An 18,943-nucleotide genomic window follows, 5' to 3' on the forward strand; every position below is an offset into this window, starting at 1 on the left:
GAAACCATGATCTATTTGATTGGCAGAACAGAATCAATGGGCTGAATGGTCAACTTCTGCTCTTTCATCTTATGGTCTTACAATCTAAATAAATGGCTGACACGATCACAGCACGACTGCTTCTTGTTTTCTGAGAGTTGGAAAGATGGACTGAAGTGAAAAGTCCAAAGACTCACATGGGGATAGAAATGTTAGTTCTAAATACGACTGGCACAACATTGAGAAGATGGCAAGGGAGACAATGGATAGTCTGAAGTTGGAAATCCAAAGCACGTCATGGTGACAGCAAATGCACTAACTGTAAAGCTGAGGAGTGCTAAATGAAGCAGGTAGTTAGACAGAGCTAGAGGCTGCCATGATTGACAAGAAAAATGAGAAATCAGACATGAGGAGAGGAAATTTACGTGAGCTAAAAGCGTCAAATCCAACCTGACCTCAGGGGGAGCAGAAACGTTGGTTCCTGTCGTCGGAACTAGCATTCAGATGAAAGGGTGAATTACAATCTAAAATTTTAATGTAAACAAATCTTACGCCCACTAAAAGCTGTCTTGTTAATTGAAGAAAAATAAACCTCAGTCAAAACCAGTAGTATCACTAAGCAGCAGGGTAATGTAAACGTTCGTATTAAAATCTTTGAGGTGTAACATTGCCACCTAGTGTTACAGAATTGAGAGCTTTCTGTTTTTATGAGTAGGCACAGAAATACTCAGATTCAGTGACAGACTCAGGGGAAGAAACACAGCACAGAAAATATGTTTGGCAAGCAGAAATACGTGATGGAAACAAGGAATTTCATGCATTATTGGTAGCTCTTTTCACTCCGCACACTGACAGTCACAACTAAGTGTTGTTTTGAGGTGAAGTGGGCAGCTAGTCAGTCAGAAAGCAAAGAGATAATTCCATCTTAATTTTAAAGCAATATGTCTTATTCTTATTTTATACAATGCAATGAATATTTTTAATTTAATATCGGAAAATTACAGTGTAGGGTTTTCTCTCTCATACAGGCTGGCAAACTGGAAACTGCAAAAGAAGAGAGTGAGAGAGGTATACAATGTGACATGTTTTGTAGACAATTTTCATTATAATTACTAACATAGTAAACAGCTAAATTTCCAGTTTACAATCTTGAAACACTACGTGCTAGGAGAGGAAGCCTGGTTCAATGGAGGCCAAAAGCTGCTGTTTTGAACAATATGTTGTATACTGTATGATAGCATTCAGGTCCAAGTTACAGTAATGAAATAGACATTGTTTGAGAGACTACTGGGAGATTGTGGATATAGGTTATCACTCTACAAGACCGTAAGATTCTGCCTTATCTCTACGGAAACCGGTCTGACATCATTTTTTTGGGTGCAATTTAAGGCTACCTCCGATATTAACCCTTTCAGAACCATGATGCTTACCTGTTTAAATGACAAGATTAATTGGGAGATGTGATAAAAAGAAAGTGTGTTGCCAGAGAAACTGACATCCATATCCCTCCCACTTTCTACTAAGTTTGCCCAGTTAAAATCAAGACCAAAGGGACTTGACTACATAGTTCGTCCCTCAGCTTAACTAGGTTAGAGTTCCCAGAGAACCTAGACTATGGAACCTTGAGGACATTTCTACTTTGAAGAGACTTGATTTGATGTGTTGCAAACAAAAAGTAAGAAGGTCAAAGAGAACAGTGGATTATCTGCTATTTACTGAAAAACCAAGTCATTTTGTGAGAAGAGTCCAATGGAGTTGTGCAATGCTGGACAAACCTACTTGGAAAAGTCTAGGATCTGTGCTCTTCATTGCCTAGCAACATTTATGGTCAGGTTGCTACATATCGTCAAAGACCTATGATGTGAATTGTTGAAGAACCTTGCAACAGAAAGCAGCTCAATCAGTAAGATACAAACCTTAAAGCAAAGCCTATTAAAAGTTATCTCTTTCAGAAAAACAATTTAAAAACCTGACAAAGCTTCAACTGTCAGGGTTCCTACCTGTTTCTCATCTGAATCTAAAATCAGGTCTGAAAGTTTTCCATCATTCATGATTGTCGGCAACTTGGTTTTGTCGAAGGAAAATTGAGGAAACTTTGAGGAGTTAACCCATCTTATCATTGTTCTATTTTTGCCGAAAGTTTTCAAACTCATGATGTGCTTCAGGACTGTGCAGTTTTGTGTATGACTATTGCCTCTTTTCGGGGAGGCAATGATCTATCAGTATTATCGCTGAACCTGCAAATCTTTCTATTGTGGGAGGACACCAGAGCACCCAGAGAAAACCCTAGCAGGCATGTGGAGAAAATATAAACTCCATGTAGACAATCACCCAAGACTAGAATCAAACCCAGATCCTGGGCACTGAGACAGCAATGCTAACCACTGAGCCACTATGCTGTCCTATTTAGCCGCAATATATATAAGGCTAGTCCATAGTACATGGACTAGTAATGTTCTGGGGATGTGGATTTGAATCTCACCACAGCAGATGATGGAATTTGCATTCAATAAAAATATGGAATGAAGAGTCCGATGATGACTGTGAATCCATTGTCGATTGTCAGGAAATCTGGGTCACTAAATGTCCTTTAGGGTAGGAAACTGCCATCCTTACCTGTTCTGGCCTACATGTGACTCCAGACCCACAGCAATGTGGTTGATTCTTAACTTAGGGATGGTCAATAAATGCTGACTGAGCCAGTGATGCTCTCATCCTGTGAATGAATTTTTTAAAAATGTGTTTTGAGTGAAGGGGTGAAACTTGATCCTGCAAAGTTAATGAGTTGATAACCCAGTTTTGCCACATGCTTGATTCTAATAAATGAGTGATTTTAAAATATTTGAAGAAACCTGGTAAAAGCCTCTTTGTTTCTAGGTAACAGTGAGAAGAGAAAGCCCATTGTGATGATTAAATAAGACATTTGCACTTTTGGTATTGCTTTTGGAGTAGTGGAACTTGATTATCAGTCCACTCCTTCTGTCAGAATCAGAACAAAGGCAAATTTAAAAAGATTTTTCCATTTGGTATTGTGACCAGAATCATGTGGAGCATTTTACAGACCAACACATCATGCAGCTTCACCTATTCTTTCATCTTAAGGCATCTCCCCACATACCAACTGAACCGCTACCACAGGCACTCATCCTCTGTTCATTGAAGTCACAGACCCATCTGTCTCAGTTAGACACCTCAAAAGTTATAATTTCACCATTGCAATTTATTCCATTTCGAAATTGTAATCACCCTGAATGCTGTAATGGTGACCATGAAACTATTGAGTGGCTTAAAAGCCCAGCTGATTCACAAATGTCCTTCAGGGAAGGAGATCTGCCATTTGTACCTGATCTGGCTGAAATGTGACTCAGGATCCCTTGCAACATGGCTGACTTTTAAACAACATTTCCGCTAAGCTATGCAGCCACCCTGAGGGCTCATGTGCTCCAATCAATGTGCCAACATTGTGCTAATGTATTACTTCCAGGTTTTTCAGATACTGCATGGATCTCTGACGCCCATGCATGACTGTAGCTGAAAAATCACACAATGTTGAGTATAATTTGCAACCCCTGAGATACTAAAGTGTCTATTGTCCAAATGTAGCAAATTCTGGCCAAGGGGCCTGTACTGCGCTGTAATAGTCCATGTACTATGGACTAGCCTTATATATATTGCGGCTAAATAGGACAGCATAGTGGCTCAGTGGTTAGCATTGCTGTCTCAGTGCCCAGGATCTGGGTTTGATTCTAGTCTTGGGTGATTGTCTACATGGAGTTTATATTTTCTCCACATGCCTGCTAGGGTTTTCTCTGGGTGCTCTGGTTTCCTCCCACAATAGAAAGATTTGCAGGTTAGGTGGACTGGCTGTATTGAAATTGTCTATTGTTCAAGGATACATAGCCCAATTGGATGAGCCATGGTAAATGTGGGGTTATGGGGTATGATAGCAGGGTAGGTCTGGATGGGATGTTCTTTGGAGGACAGTTGCAGACATAATGGGACAAATAGAACCCTGACAGTGTGGAAGGAGGCTTTGATTCAATGATACAAAAGCTAAAAATCTTACTGTCTGATTCCCAAGGTCTGTCAACTGTCTACAAGACACATATCAGAAGTGTTATGGAATACTTCACTGCCACAGGGTTAAAACTGGAACTGTGAATATACCTACACAACATGGACTGCTACATTTCAAAGGCTGATTGCTTTGCAATGATGAGGATACTGGGAGATAGGGATTATACTTTGAGGCCAAGGCTAATGACTCAATGCAATTCTTTAAATGTGATGGAGCAAAGTTACAATGCAGCCCAATATTTGATCAAGGCTATGGTGAACAGATGATAGGTCGGTTGAAGATGCGGTTCTAAGGCTTGGCGTCCTTGCAATATGCTCCAGCCAGAATGTGCTACATAATCCTAGCAAGCTGTCCTCTGCACAACTGGAACAAGCATAGATGGGATGTAATAGACTCCGAAGATTTGGGAGAATGGGAGCAGTCTTCCAAAGATGAAGGTGAGGACATCGAGCAGGAGGAACATTATCTTCTACATGAGAGAACTCAACAGTGTCAAGTCAGACAAGTCTTAATTGACAACTGGTTCCAGTAGATCAGAGGTGTGTTCATTGATGATGAATTTGTTGGTCCTCAAAAGGCAAGTTGTTCATTTCTGTTCCAAGATGCAAACATATCTTCTGTTTAAAAGAGTTTTTCTTCTGTTTTACCGTTGCTGAATAAAAGTAAGTGTTTTGGGAAAAGAGAAGTACTCAGATAGAGAGGTTTATAAGGTGAAGAGTGGCTAAGGAATGGTAAAGTGCATGGCTTGTTTCTTAAATGGTGATAGTTGCAAGAATTCTGTGCAAGTGTTATTAATGGCATCCATGGGCCCTGAGAAGCATTGGTTCCTTGTTGCTTTCCCATGATGTACACCATAAATGAAACCTCCAGACTGCCAACATTTGACTGGAGGTACAAGGCAATCGTTAGAGCTACCTACTATGGTGAATGGGAGATTAGGATGAGTGGAGCATGGATAATGCGGTGAGTTTGGGAAGACAGCATGAGAAAACTTGCTAGGCCTTGTAATAAGAAACTCTCCAAAACTCTCCAAAAAAAAAAACCCCTTAGACAATTTCTGGTAAGATTCAGCTCAAAATATTTGTTTACTTCTACAATTAATTTCTCATCCTCACTTCCTACAGGGACTAACATTTGCTTTATTTTTTTCTTTTCCCTTTTAGATACCTGTAGACATTCTTGCTATCTATTTTTACATTTCTAATTAGTTTCATATTCTACCATTCTCTGCTGTTATTTTATATTTTGATTAATCATCTGAACTGTTAATTATTTTTGTGATATATTTTTCCTTAAGTTTGATGCTTTCCTTAACTTCCTTAGTTAACCACAGATGGCAGATCCTCCTCTTATTTATTTTGAGCATACTGAAATATCTCTTCAAAAGTCTGCAACTGCTTGTCTGTTACATTATCTTTTAGCCTAGTGTCCCAGTTCTCATCAGTGCAAGTACTGGAAAATGGTAGGTAGCTCATTAATTAGTTATCACAGACAGGTTGAGCCAAATGACCACCTTCTGTTTCTATATTTTCTAAACATTTGAAGTAGAGAAAAATACAAAGATATCAGGACAGTGTGCAAAAGGGCAACAACATGTGAATTGCTCCTTAGGAGCCCAGCACAGACATAATGTGTGAAATGGCTGCAGCAATTCTTTGATTCTATGATTCTTAGTTAGAGCAGCTTGCTTTTACATCACTCTGCCTGACTGGATTTTATCATAGCAACCTGTATAAACCATACATATCTTTCTGGGCATTTGCAAATTCTTTCAACAGTGCAGGTTTTGAGAGAAAGAATAAATGATGCAACTTCTGGGATGACACCAATATTGCAATATTGTAATGGGAGGATCTGGTGAATGGTCCAACTATAAACCTCCCAGGGTTTGACCTCTATCAAAAAGTGTGGTCTCTGCTCAAGACCATTCTTTTGAGGACTATTTGAGGACATCACACCACCACTACCATGGAATTTAGAACATGGAAATGTGGTCACACAGGTCAGACAATGTTTCACATTATGAATGCCTTTGATAATTTGCCACAGGATTAAAGGCATTCTACCTGACAATAGAGGGTGCTGTGACTTGGCAATGCAACCTTGGACTTGTAAAACTGCAAGATGGCATATGAAAGATGACCAGGAGAAAGAAAGTGTTTGGCGATGGAAATCCTGTTTGGGATCCTGTGATCTGCAGGGGAAATGGGAGAGGACATGAGGCCAGGCAGTACAGTATCAGCTGCTGCTGCAGAGGACAAAATGGACAAAAAGACAAAGTATAATTTACCTATCTACATGCAAAAGACATCTCTCATTCTCTGGTTGCCTCCACCAGGAATCCCACCTCCTAATAATAGAGAGCCAATTTCAGGGTTGCAGCTCTATCAATGCAGGCAGTGTCATATTTCCTCTTTTACTTTTTGCATCAGACAGGAAAGATTAATTGTTATAATTAATGCACAAATTCTTTGACTATTAACCATTGCCTACCCCCTGTCAATCCTTTCAGTGAGGTGCCCTAATGCTTTCATGCCAACTTATATCTCATATACCCTCAGAGCTCCCTTGATTTAGATTCAGAACCCCCATTTCGGGTTTGACTATTTCACTCTCCACCTTTAAGGAAGGATTATAATGTAAGTTGGTCGGTCTTTCCCAAAGGATGACAACCAACCAGGGCATTAATTAATCCCTTCTCATTGTGTAGTACCCAAATCTAGAATAGCCTGTTCTTTGATTGGTTCTTCAACAAATTGGACTTTTTTTAAAAAATCACATACACCCTCCAGAAAATCCTCCTGTACAATATCATTGCTAATTTAGCTTGTTCAACTACATGTAAATGAAAGTGACTCATCTGCAGTTGTATCTTTACTGCATGCATCTCTGATTTTTTTGTTTAATGCCTTGCCTGCCTTTAATTCCTGTTTAGAGGCCTTTAGACAACCCCCAACAATTGTTACCGCTTTGTGGTTCTTATTTTCACCCATACAGATTCCACATCATAGTTTTTCAAAGACAATATCCTTTCTCACTATTGCATTTTTATTCCTTTGCTAACAATGCAACACCACCCCCTCTCCCTTTTTGTCCATACCCTGCAATCATGATTCAACAATCATAATTATACCATTACCATTCATATCTATGTGCATTGCCAATTCACTTACATTATTGTGACTACTGTATGCATTAAAACATATGCAAAGCCTTTAGGCTTTACTTTTTAACCTTGTTAGTCATCTTCACTTCGTTTTGCATTATGTTTGTTTTTCTCCTTTTTATGGCCTTCCACTTTTGCTTCTTACCTTTCTGTCTTCTGTTTCAACACTTAGTTCTCCTCCTGTGTCTCCCTGCTCAGATTCTTATCCGTCCGCTTCTTTAACAAAAAACAAAGAACGAACAGTACAGCATTGGAACAGCTCCTTTTTTGTGCCAAGCCCGTGCCAACGTATAAACTGCTATGAACTGTAAAACCTTTTGCCTCTACATGGTCCATATTCTCTATTCCCTGCCTGTCCATGCATTTGCCAAGATGTTACTTAAATATTGCTTTTGTATATGCTTCTACTACCTCCTACAGCACATTCCAGGTTCTTATCATCCTCTCTTACATCTCCTTTAAACTTTCCCCCTTGTATCTTAAACTTATGTCCTCAATAATTGATATTTCTACCTTGGATAAAGACTTCAACTATCCACTCTACCAATGCATCTTGTGATGTTGTAAACTTGTATTGGGTTTCCCCTCTACCTCCAGTGTCCCAATGAAAATAAATCAAGCTTGTCTAATCTCACTTCATAACTAATATCCTTCAAACCAGACAACATTCCTTCTAAACTTCTATATACTTCTGATAACAGAAACGCACACAGCATTGAAAATTTTCCTAGAAATTCTAGCCCTTTATTAGCGTCCCTATCGATATTAGAATAATTAAGAATCCTGCATTGCATTTAATCTATAAACAAAACATATCCCTGTAATTTATGTGGCAAATAAGTTCAACTAAATCTTTTCCACTACTTGGTAATCTATAGAATATACTGAGCAATGTAGTGCACGTATTTTGTTTCTTAGCGCAAATAAATGAACTTCATTATCCCTCTGGGATATCCTCTGTCACAGGTCATAGAGTCATAGAGATGTACAGCAGTGGAAACAGACCAATTGGTCCAACTTGTCCATGCCGACCATATATCCTAACCTATTCTAGTCCCATTTGCCAGCACACGGCCCATATCCCTCTAGACCTTTCCTATTCATACACCCATCCAGATGCCTTTTAAATGCTGTAGTTATACCAACTTTCACCACTTCCTCTGGCAGCTCATTCCATGCATGCACAGTGCTTTGCTTGAAAAAGTTGCCTCTTAGATCCCTTTTAAGTCTTTTCCCTCTCATCCTAAACCTATTCCCTCTAGTTCTGGGCTCCCCCATCCCAGGGAAAAGACTTTGTGTATTTATCCTATCCATGCCCCTCATAATTTTGTAAACCTCTGTAAGATCACCCCTCAGCCTCCAACGCTCCAGTGAAAACAGTCCCAGCCTATTTAACCTCACCCTAAAGCTCAAATCCTCCAACCCTGATAACATCCTTGTAAATCTTTTCTGAACCCTTTCAGGTTTCACAACATCCTTCCAATAGGAAGGAAACCAGAATTGCACGCAATATTCTAAAGTGGACTAACCAATACCTTGTACAGCCTCAACATGACCTCCCAACTCCTATACTCAATGCTCTGACCAATAAAAGAAAGCATACCAAACACCTTCTTCACTTCACTATCTTCTGTGTTCAGCAGTGTAACATTCTGAATCAACTGTGCAAACCAACTAAAATAACTCCGCAGAAGCCAGCAAATCATCACCAAGTCACACTGTATTTATGTATGAACATTCCATGACGAGAGACCACACAAAGTTCAGGTACCAGAGAGTCTCTATCCCTGATACTCAACCTTCCTATGTCAGCCAGGTCTCCCTGATTGGACCAGATGAACAGCCCCAATCAGGGAACTCATATTCGATGCACTCCAACTGGCTGACCTCATTATAGGTCAGTATAGAAAATGACTTCCCTTCTTCATCTTTCAAGACCATTTATTCCGGAATATTTAGTACCCAGCTTGCAATTCTTTGATCCAGAATCAGAAAAGTTCAGGTATTTGAGAGAAGTAGCAATTGAAAAAAATGCAGGGATAGGAGGGGCAAGGCCATACAAACATATAAACAAGCTCCTTGAATAGGACATTCAGTCTCTCAAGCCAGCACTACTACTTAATTTACCATCTATTAACCATTAATTTATATTTTTTTGCAGCCTATATCCTCTTCACAGTTTACTTTCTTACCTAACTTTGTGTCATCGGATAATGTGGCAACTGCGTCTTCCATCCCTTTATCCAGGACATTTACATAAATTGTAAACAGTTGAAGTCCCAATATTGATCCCTGTAACATACCACTTGCTATGTCTCACCAACCTGAAAAAGACCTATACCTATCTCTGATTCCTGTCAGTCAGCTAGTCCTCTATCTATTTGAAATTGTCATCCACACACCATTTTATTTTCCCCAATAACTTTATTTGTGATACAGTACCAAATGCCTTCTAGATATTGAATCACAGTACATCCATCAGTTCCACAGCATGCTACTTGTTCAAAGAATTCAGATAGTTTGGTCGTTAGCTGTCGACTCTGCCTGATTATCTTCATTACCCTTATTCAACTGCCTACTATTAGATTAGATTAGATTACATTACAGTGTGGAAACAGGCCCTTCGGCCCAACAAGTCCACACCGACCCGCCGAAGCGAAACCCACCCATACCCTTACATTTACCCCTTACCTAACACTACGGGCAATTTAGCAAGACCAATTTACCTGACCTGCACAGCTTTGGACTGTGGGAGGAAACCGGAGCACCCGGAGGAAACCCACGCAGACACGGGGAGAACGTGCAAACTCCACACAGTCAGTCGCCTGAGGCGGGAATTGAACCCGGGTCTCAGGCGCTGTGAGGCAGCAGTGCTAACCACTGTGCCACCGTGCCGCCTACTATGACTTCTTTAATAACGGCTTTTACCATTTTTGCAATGATAGATGGTAATTGAACTCATCCATAGTTTCCTGCTATCTCCCTCCCTTTTTGAACAAAGGAGTTACGCATTCTATCCAATCTGATGGGACTTTCCCCACAAAGGAGTTTTAGAAAATTATTAAAAAGTATCAGCTATCTCACAAGCCACCTCTTTTAAGATCCCACAATCAAGTCCTTGTGGACCTGCAACTCTGACAATGAGAATCATAGGATCCCTATAATGTGGAAGCAGCCTATCGAGCCCACACCAACCTTCCAAAAAGCTTCCCGTCCAGACCCACCCCCTTACCCTATCCTTGTAACCCTGCATTTCCCATGGCTAACCCACTTAACCTGACACTATGGGCAATTTATTTTGGTCAATCCACTTGACCTGCACATCTTTGGACTGTGGGAAGAAAACCAGAGCACTCAACAGAAACCCACGCAGATACAGGGAGAATGCGCAAACTTCCTGCAGACAGTCACCCAAGAGTGGAATTGAACCTAGGTTCCTGGTTCTGCGAGGAAGCAGTGTTGCTGTGCCAGCCATAGTGATGGTTCAAAAGTAGCAGGAAGTTCATCTCCACACAGATTGTTAAAGTGACATTATGAACTGTCTGGTTCAACCTCAAGTATTTGCCAGCGATGGAGTTATATCTACACAACAGATTTCATTGCAGGGGGAAAAGGCAACAGCTTCAATTTTTCCATTAATTTGCAAAAAAATTCTGCTCATTCAGTACCAGATGTGGAGCCTGATAACTTGCAATCAGTGGAGGGATAGAGGCCTGATAGTTGAAAAGAGCTGGGGTGTCTCACCATACATGTACAAACATGCTTTCAGGTGATGTTGCTGAGAGGCAGCATGGGGATAAAAATCAGAAATAGCCGAGAATTGGGGAAATGCTAGAGGTAACTATGCGGAAGCCTACTGTCCCACTTTTTTGCCCTCATAGTCCAACATACTCATTGTTCACGGAAAATTTCAGAATTTAAAATGCTTGCAGCACCACAACATCAAAAAAAATCCTTAAATTCTAGAACAAGAAACAGAGTTTTCTCTTAAAGAGCACCAATTTCATGGTAAGGCTACTGCAAAAACTGGTTGAGCCAAAATGTGCCCATATACCCAAATCTGACTCATTACCATTCCCCAGAAGAAGGGCTGATATTTTGCTCTATGAAAGCGATTAGAAGAAGGGTAAGAAAAAGAGGTAAGTGTAAAACATGGCCTTACATTTGAATCTCCCATGACACACATAATTTGCTGTAGGAGTGGAGAGAAAGAGGTAAAAATGCCACTTGCTCCCCCAAAACAGACTTTAGTTTAAAGCTTCTCTAACAGCACTAGCAGATTCATCCTCCATCCCAACTTCTCCAACCCAGATACAACACATCTTACTTGTAACAATCCCACCTTCCCCCCCTCCCCCCTCATACACCATTTCTTCACACATGGTTTATCCTGTTATTTCTACTCTTATTTGCACATGGCACTAGTATACTATCTTTGAAGTCATACTTTTTAAGGCACCATACCATTCTTTTGTTTCTTTTGCAGCATCAGAAATACCTGTCTGTTTCCCTTACAATTAAATCCCCTATCACCATGGCCCTATCCACTCTATTTCCTCCCATCTTTTGCACCAGAGCCACACGTGGTGCCATGGACCTAGCTGTCATTGCTATCCCCTGTGATTTTGTACTCTATCAAACATATCCAACACAATACATCCGTTAAAGAGAGGGACGGGTGCTGGGATTTCCAGCTGGTGGTCTCTATGCCTAATAATTCCACCCTGCCTCTGAAAGATAAGGGAAGATATTAACTTCCACCCACTAGTTCTGCTGTTCTATGCATTCAATGCAAGCAATAAAAATTGGTGACAAAATGAAGATAGCAGTTGTTTAAGCATTCCTCATTACAATGGAGTCCTGCTCACTGCCAATGCAAATCGATTTACAGGAATTGCTGCTGTGGTGTTGCAATAGTAACCTAGAAGCTAATGGCAGTATGAAACGATGACCAGTGACTCATGTTCAATTTTCATCATCCATAGAGCAAATATCATTTCTGGGCATAGTGGTATTTTTAGTCTGATTTATTTTGAGTCTTGCAATCATGTCTTTGCAATAATTGTGCCAAGGCAAAGCAGTTTTGTCATTTTGCATGTTGTGGATGAGATGGTCAAAGATAATTGGGCAATTAAAGTGTTTAAAAAGCATAAGGAGCACTCTGACTTTTCACATAGCCTGGTTATGCAATGTGGCAGGGCTATATATTTCCAAAACATTGTGGTTCTTTTCTGTACATGATCATCACTTTGGTAATAAAATGCACAAAACTATGCCCACCACTCAGAGGAAAGTGATTGATTGTATTCAAGTGATGAAACAGAGCAACTTTTGTAAAATAGTGAAAGCTATTGTATACGTTTTCATCTGTTAACCCTTTATAAGCATGCCGTCTGCATTTCTGTAACATTTGATAAACAACACCATTCTTTCTGAGAATGTTTGTTAATGCAACACCAACATGAACAATTTAAGAATGCAATTCCCCAAATTATAGAACAACCTGAACATATTGTTTCCCAGTGTGCTTTTCTATTTATACCACAAATATAACCAAATATTAAAATATATTTTTAACTGAATTTGTTTTCTTCCAGGGAATGATTCCATGCATGCACACGAGTAACCTGTCTCCATTCATTATCCATTTATTCACCTTATTGTTTTTCCCAAACTCTCCCTGTAGTTCATATTTCAATCTTGCCTCATTGTCCATTTTTATTTACTTCTTTCAGGGAGGATAGGCATTGCTAGCTAGGCCAGCAGTTGGCGCTCACCCCTAATTGCCCTTCAGATGATGATGTGAGCTACCTTCTTGAACCACTGCAGTCCATTTGTGCAGGGTGTCCCACAGTGCTCACAGAATTGGTCCAGCACAGAAGAAGGCCATTCAGCCAATCATGCTTGAACCAGCTCTTCAAACAAGTATCATTACCTATTGTCAGTCTTTCGTGTTCTTCACCACACACTTAACGCACTACTTCTATCCAAATAATTATCTAATGACCTCTTGAATGCCATATGATCCAGAAAGGTGTTCCAGAATTCTGACTCATTAACAATGAGGGAACAGTGATATAATTTCAAGTCAGGGTGGTATATGGTTTGGAGAGGAATTTGTATGTGGTTGTCTTCCCATGTATCTGCTGTCTTTGTCCTCGATGATAATTCTCATGGGATTGAAAGATGCTATCTAAAGATCCCTGCTGAACTTTTTTGAGAAGATTTGTAGCTCAGGTTGAAGTTCTGGATGTAGTTTTACTCACCGAGCTGGAAGGTTCATTTCCAGACATTTTGTCACCCGACTAGGTAACATCTTCAGTGGGCCTCCGGGCAAAGCTCTGCTGGTGATTTCTGCTTTCTGTTTATATGTTTGGGTTTCTTTGGGTTGGTGATGTCATTTCCTGTGGTGATGTCATGTCCTGTTCTTTTTCTCAAGGGTTGGTAGATGGGGTCTAACTTGATGGGTTAACAAACATATCAAGTTAGACCCCATCTCCCACTGCCTGAGAAAAAGAACAGGACATGACATCACCACAGGAAATGACATCACCACAGGAAATGGCATTCACCAACCCAAAGAAACCCAAACATACAAATAGAAAGCAGAAATCATCAGCAGTACTTCGCCCAGAGGCCCACTGAAGACGTTACCGAGTAGGGTGACAAAACATCTGGAAATGAACCTTCCAGCTCGGCAAGCAAAACTGCATCCAGCTCTGATGAATTTCAGCAGCTCATCAATGGTTGTACTTGCACTTGTGCTTTGGTGTTGAATAGCATGAATGCTTAAAAGTGACAATCAAGCAGGCTTCTTTTTTATGGGTGATGTTGGGTTTCTGGTTGTTCTTGGAGCTACACTTATCTATGAAAGTGAGAGTATTCCATCATACTCCTGACGGGTGTCATGTAGATGTACAGTCAGGGGATGAGCTACTCACTGCAGAACTCCTAGTCTCTGACATACTTTTGGTGATACAGTATGGCTCATTCAGTTCAGTTTATGGTCAATGGTAGCCTACAGGATGTTGAAAGCCAGCAACTCAGCGGTGAAACAAGCATTAAATATCAAGGGATGATGGTTAGATTCTTTGTTGGAGATAATCATTGTTTGACACTTGTTCAGCATGAATGTTACTGGTCACATATTCACCTAAGCCTAGTTATTGGTGAAGTCTTGCTGCATTGGACAAGAATTGTTTCAGTGTCTGAGGAGTGATGGATAGTGCTGAGCATTGATAACTGCACAATGAACATCCTCATTTCTGACCTTTTGATAGAGTAAGGGTAATTATGTTATGAGGACCGAAACAGCCCAGTCTGAAGAGGTCCAGTTCAGTTTCTGGCCAATAGTAAGACCAGAATATTAGTATTGTGGAATTCAGCAATGGTGTTGTCACTGTGTATGGAGGGGAGATGATTAGATGCTGTCTTGCTGAGGATTGCCATTGCCTGGCACTGATGTGATGCAATTGCTATTTGTCACTTATCAACCCAATGTTGTCAAGGTCGTGTTGTAACTGCACAGGGCTGATTCAATATCTGAGGAGTTGCAAATGGTGCTGAACATTATACCATCATTCATGAGCAACTTCACCCAGACCTTACACAAGAATATAAGAACAAGGAGCAGGAGTAGGTCACCTGGCCCTTTGAGCCCACTCCGCCAGTCAATAAGATCATGGCTGATCTTTTTATGGCTGTAGCTCCACATACCTACCCTCTCACCACAACCCTTCATTCTTTCATTGTTCAAAAAATTATCTATTTTAGCTTTAAAAGCATTCCATAAGGAAGTCTCAACTACTTCACTGGGCAGGGAATTCCTTAGATTCACAATCCTCTGGGTGAAAACGTTTGTCCTCAACTCAGTCCTAAATCTGTTCCCCCTAAATTTGAGGCTATGCCCCCTTGTTCTAGTTTAACCTGCCAATGGAAACATCCTCCCTGCCTCTATCTTATCTATTCTTTTCATAATTATATATGTTTCTATAAGATCCCCCTCATTCTTCTAAATTCTGAAGAATATAATCCCAGTCTACTCAGTCTCTCCTTTTAAGTCAACCCCCTCAACTCCAGAATCAACCCAGTAAACATTCTCTGCACCCCCTCCGATGCCAGTACATCCTGTCTCGAGTAAAGAAACCAAAACTGCACCAGCACCCTATACAGCTGTAACATAACCTCCCTGCTTTTAAACTCAATCCCTCTAGCAATGGAGGATTCTATTTGTCTTCTTAACTGTTGCACCTGCAATTTATGCACATGGACACCTAGGTCCCTCTGCACACCAGCATGCTGCAATTTTTTACCATTCAAATAATAGTCCTTTTTACTGTTGTTTCTAACAAGATGGATTACTTCACATTTATCAATACCGTACTCCATCTGCCAGACCTTTGCCCACTCACTTACACTATCCATACTCGTCTACACACTTTGCTCTGCCACTCATCTTAATGTCATCTGCAGACTTTGACACGTTACGTGTAGTCCCCAACTCCAAATCATTTTACAATGTCAGGAACATCATTGCTGCAGAAGCTGAAGATGGTTGGACTGAGGACGTTACCCTGATGAATTCTCGCAGTGAACATCCAGCGACTACAGCAATCTTCCTTCATGTTAAGTATGTCTGCAATCAGCAGAGAGATTAGCCCCCCGATTTCCATTGACACCAATTTTGGTAGGGATCCTTGATGGCATACACAATTAAGCACGATTTGATGTCAAGGGCAGTCACTCTCAGTCTCACCTAAAAGATTGATCCTCAAGAAAGTTTAAAGCCTTAGAAATATAAATAAGTGATGTTTCTGGGAACATCGGAACAGGATGAGTCATTCCTAAGTAATCTGCATCTTCACTCCATCTTATTTCCATAACTGGTGGTTCTCGCACCTGGACAGAAAATCTCAATTGATTAAACTTCAAAAATTTATTGCAGGAGATAACTGTAAATTTTCAATTCCCTAGGTCTGAAATTGTGCTTTTTAACTTCACACCTGAGTGGTCCAGCTATCAGTTTAAGGCTTTGCCTCTTTGTTCTCAAATTTGTCCATAAGAGAAAATGACTTTTCTCCACAACACCTTTTACTATGTTGTATACCACAATTAGATTGTCCTCTGAAAACTCAGGACAATGCAAGTTTAATCTGTGCAATCCCTCTGTTATATTTAACCCTTTTAGACCACATATTAATTGGGTGAATTTAACCTGCATCTTCTCCAAGTTTAAAATACACTTTCTGAGCTGCAGAACCCAGAATTCTATGCAATGTTCTATTTGGAATCTAATCAAATGTTTATATAGCTATAATGTCACCTTCTCTGATTTATATTCTGCCCTTTGAGTTAAAGGCCAACATTTAAATTGCTATTTTAAATGTATTTTGCGGCTGTCCAGTATTTTTTAATGATTTCCAAAGTTGGACCAATAAATCTCTTTACTCTTCAACATTTTCAATCTTCTCACCAATTGGAAAATTTTCTGATCTATTTTTCATATCTTTCAACAAAATTTTCACATTTTCCAAATTCAGCTCACAATATTAGTTTTAGCCATTCATTTAATCAATTATTTGTCATTTTCTTTCACTGAAACTAAGATAAAATTTATGTTGAGATTAAAGTAAATTATTTATTACAAAATGATATCAGATATTTTATTGTTATTGCTATAAGGGGGAGATGAAGTCAGTATATAGCAAATACCCACCTAAATTAAAAATCCCAATTTAGTGTGACATAATTACCAAATGTTCAACTGACCTCGGAAACATGATGCCTTTTTGGGGCTGTGCAGATTTTAGTTTCTCTCCAGCCTTTTCCTTATAAGGTTTTTTAATCAGGAGTATCAGAAAAGTCTGTAAACCTCTGCCCACCCTAACTTCTTGTTATTTTGTTATGAGCATCTTATGGATATTTCTGAATATATTTTATCATTATTATGGTGAAAGATCACAAAATCAACACTGAAAATTCTTACTTTTCAACTTTGCAAATTATTTTGGGAAAAATATGGCTCGCTCAGAGCAGATGGAATTTTCCACAGTAAAGCTGCAAAAAGAAGCAATCTTCAAATTTTCATGATTCCTGTTTCCTGTCTACACTGGAACATACAGAAAATTCTAGACTTAAATAAATGCATTCCAGCTACAGCTCTCTACAAATAAAAATCTGAAGAATAAGAAATATACAAATGGACTGGCATTCACTATTTCAAATACAGTGAATCAATGTCATCTAAGCCTTTATAAAACATTTCTTAACAAGCACAAAACTTGGAGGTTTTATACTTCAGCTGCAACATTCTGGGGGTTTTGGTGGTATGAGTGAAGGCAACATGTGCCATGCGAATACTTGTTACCACGGTGGCTGTAGACCTAATCAGTTTCCAACTTAAAAGATGTGCAATGGGGAAGTATCAAGCAGAGCTATATATGCCAAGGCAGAGTAAAGGAAATCAGATCAGCTTTATACTGAATCATATCTCCTAGCAACCATCTAAAGGGAACATTGGCATTAAATCTGGATCCAGGCTTTCCACTCAATCTGTCAACAGCTGAGGCATGAATCCAAATGAATAAATAAGTTACATTATTTTTAAAAAGTTATAATTTTTAAAATCGTTTTCATAAAATAAAATTGGCATTTTAGGTTCCTGAATTAAAGAGGAAGTGGATGAATTAGCTTTGTACTTCATCTACATTTACCAGGGAAATGATGATATAATATGGGTGTCAGTGTTCAAGAAGTGCAAAACATGGCTCACTGCAAATAGATGTTTCCATACAAGAGAAAACAGTAACAACAAAGATCAGTCAAAAAATATTTAAATATATTAAAATTATATTTTCAGAAATTAATCTACAAAAGAGGATAATCTACAAAACCCTCGGAAAGTTGCAGCTTAAGTACAAAACCTTTCTTCTGTAGTTCCCCCTGTTTTTGATTTCTTGCAATCTGCATAGTCCCCTGAGTTTAGTAATTTGAATTAGCTCTGTCATGTCGTGACCATACAACCAGACAAGTGGAAAACAATCACAGCTTATGCTGTTGTTGGTACTTGCTGGAGCTGTCTCAAGCTCCTCCTTCTCACAGCTCTGTGCTCGGTCGGGTATGATTAGATTAGATTACCTACAGTATGGAATCAAGCCCTTTGGCCCAACCAGTCCACACCAACCGTCCGAAGAGAAACCCACCCAGACCGATTTTCCCTCTGACTAAAGCACCTAACACTATGGGCAATTTAGCACGGCCAATTCATCTGACCTGCACATCTTTGGACTCTGAGAGGAAACCGGAGCAGCTGGGGGAGGGTATCTTATAATCTGCAAGGATCATGGCAGTGGCAGTGCCTCTACCTTCTTATCTTATATTTCCAGCTAGCTCTGGAGATTAAGTTACTCACCTAATAGGTCCTAGAATCCGGCTGATGTTCCCTCCATCTCTTTATGAACACATTAATGTGAGTTAGGGGCAGGAGCAAGTCACGAAGCCCCTCAAGCCTGTTCTGCCAATTAATAAGATCGTGGCTGATCTGATTACTCAACATTCCTGTTTTAACTAATCTCTCTATCCAGCAGTTTTCACATCCAAATTTAGCACTTCCAGGCTATCAATGGCTACCATGTCATGTTGGCAATGATTATCATAATCTAAAGTGGTATGGTCCATACTTGAGTTGAGCAGACTGTAAGCATTAGGTTTGAAGGAGAGTC

At 39.8% G+C, this 18,943-nt stretch overlaps 1 long non-coding RNA gene across 1 annotated transcript; it reads right to left on the bottom strand.

Moving 5' to 3' along the window:
* Nucleotides 1-913: 913 nt before the first annotated feature.
* Nucleotides 914-18,712, bottom strand: LOC122539273 (uncharacterized). The gene is made up of 4 exons (XR_015753244.1): nucleotides 18,634-18,712; nucleotides 15,979-16,121; nucleotides 7,369-7,439; nucleotides 914-1,023 (listed from the first exon to the last, which is right to left on the bottom strand). It is a non-coding gene; the product is annotated as an uncharacterized LOC122539273 (long non-coding RNA).
* Between the last annotated feature and the right edge of the window lie 231 nt (nucleotides 18,713-18,943).

This window comes from Chiloscyllium plagiosum, unplaced genomic scaffold (genome assembly GCF_037043375.1).
Source record: "Chiloscyllium plagiosum isolate Xiang-an unplaced genomic scaffold, Cpla_swu_hap1 HiC_scaffold_36, whole genome shotgun sequence".
Taxonomy (NCBI): Eukaryota; Metazoa; Chordata; class Chondrichthyes; order Orectolobiformes; family Hemiscylliidae; genus Chiloscyllium; species Chiloscyllium plagiosum.